Below are 2,500 nucleotides of genomic sequence, written 5' to 3' on the forward strand. Positions count from 1 at the left end.
TTCCTAGAGTTGGGACGAATGTGGAAAGTAGAAAGACTGGTTTTAATGAAAGGTTGGAAACTAAATGAGAATAAAGTCATTACAGACTAATGAGAGATCGTATTAACTTTCTGCGTGGAGAGATTTATGAAAATTTTGTCATTTTACTATCTTTTGATTTAAAAGATAGAAATGAAGTCCTCCCTTTTGATTTGAATGATAGAATCATATTTTTTCTGTCATTGTAACGATGTCAGTGACTTTAAAGTCATTTAAGAATTTTGTGGAAAAAAAACGTAGTTCGACATGTTTGTGTTATTCGGTTTAAGCAACACATTCTAGTCACTTCTTCATTTTTAGTTATACTCATTTTGCATATTTTCACTTGATCCTTTTGATTGACACCTGAATGGTATTTCCTATATATATTTGTTTATTATTATTTCTTTTTTTATCATACAGTTTTAGTAAGACAAAATAGAACATCTCTTATTACTCGTTCAGTTGTTATCGTCACTTGAGAAGTATCAATACCAATGAACCGATACCAATTTTACGAAATCGGGCCGATACCGATACTATTATAGATACTGATGCCGATACCAAAACCCTGAAAACCAGTCAATTAAAATGTTGAATATATGTTTGACTTTTTCTGAGTTTGTCATTAAATTTACGACGCATAAACCATTGGGACGCTTTCGTAAGCTGAAAAATACGTATCAGAAAGATTCTCGATTTCAAAATTTGAAATACTGAAAAAAGTGTTTTATGTTTCAAAACAAGAGATTTTATTTATTCTATTATCATACTTTTAAATTTAGAGTATAAACACAATATCTAGAGTTTAATTCAAGTTTCAAAGGATAGTGTTTACTATATTCTCAGGTATCAGAATTCGAAATATATTGGAAATCATTTCAGGTTTCAAATAATGAAAAATGTTTATATTCTTCTAGATTCAGAATATCTTGGCAAAGTGTAGAATTGTAATTAATACACAGGTACAGCCTACTACTCAAGAACAACAAACGAAAATTTCAATGGTACAGTGTCTTAAAACTATGAAGAAAAAAAATCTTAGACCAAAAATTCTTATAAGTATCAAGAAAACAAGAAAAAATATAAAAGCTTGGAAACAATAACACGTGCAGCAGACTGCAATGTCTCCTACACTTGCACGGGAACAGATGTAGCTCATTACATTTTTTTAAAAATTACTAGATACCGTGTACGCAAAATGATGATACTAGATGATTTAGTAATACCAATAGTTCATCTATCGTCTCTATCCAAGCATCCAATTTCTGCATCACGAAATAATTTACGAGTATAATGCAACGTACTTTTTTTTTTCAGTATCGGTGTAAAGGCAGTAAATCGGCCTATACCGATGCCCGTATTCTAAAAAAAATAACCGATGCTGCCTTTACCGATATCGGGTCACTGGCACATCCCTGATTATCACATAATATCTTAAAGAAATGTCATTTTGACGTTCTCCTCTCCTTCATTTCAACTTTGCTAGTATCTTTGAAATCATTACCGATTGATAAAAAGAAATCATATTTCGACTGGTTGATCTCTCATGGAAAAAATAAAACAATTGGCGGAGCAGTGACCTTTCAAGAACTCCATATTCAGACGACAGATTCACATCTTCCCTTTATCATAAACTTGGCAAGAAAAGTGGGACATCTCTTCACTGATTTGCCAGGAAGTGCAAAGTTAGCCAAAACCGAGGCGTCAGATCAGTTCATGGTGGGTTGCCGATTAGGGAATTTGTGCGTCGTTCTGGGTCGCATTGGGTTGAGTCAGTGATTTTTTTTAATTATTTTTTTATGATGGGGGATTTTCACAATTTCTGAACATAAAAGGCTTGATATCATTTTTTTTTCTTATTTTATCATGAGAGGATAATTAGATGTCACCTCCGTTATGTAGTAATTCCTATGTTATAAACGAGGTACAAATGAAATTTTTCTAATGAGTGTAGGAAGAAATGTGATAATTTTTCAAGAAAATATAAGAGATCTCCAAAAGATTAATATAGTTTATATATATATATATATATGTGTATAATTTTCAACCTTATCATACATCCTGAGATTGCATGTATCCATACTCCTATTGATTTTCTACTTCAAACTTGTGAAAAGAAAAAAGGAAAAACAGAAATAAAAAATCTAGAACTCTAATTAAGTAACACAACTAACATAATTGAAGGAAAGGAAAGTAAAAAATGAAAATAAAAAAGATTCTTTTTTTCCTTTGTCGTACAGAAATTCGACGATAAGGTATTTTCTCCTCCAGGCAGAATAGTTTGTTAATTTCACTTCCATCCAGCTTCATTAGGACAAGTTCTCGAAGTTATGTTTCCCCTCCTTCCTCCCCTTCCTCTCTTGCCTCCTCCATATCCCCCCTTCCTCGCTTACACTCCCCGATTCTCCTTCCTCTCTAACCTCCTACCCCTCCCCCTTCCTCTGTTGTCTCTTTCCCCTCCCCCTTCCTATATTGTCTC

General features: G+C 32.9%; 1 protein-coding gene across 44 annotated transcripts in view; it reads left to right on the plus strand.

The window, feature by feature from the left end:
- Positions 1 to 2,500, plus strand: part of Cadps (calcium-dependent secretion activator 1) — a 434,912-nt gene that overhangs the window by 299,892 nt on the left and 132,520 nt on the right. The gene's annotated exons all lie outside the window — the stretch shown is intronic.

This window comes from Penaeus japonicus, unplaced genomic scaffold, assembly GCF_977035675.1.
Source record: "Penaeus japonicus unplaced genomic scaffold, GWHDUDI00000001_assembly GWHDUDI00000011, whole genome shotgun sequence".
Taxonomy (NCBI): Eukaryota; Metazoa; Arthropoda; class Malacostraca; order Decapoda; family Penaeidae; genus Penaeus; species Penaeus japonicus.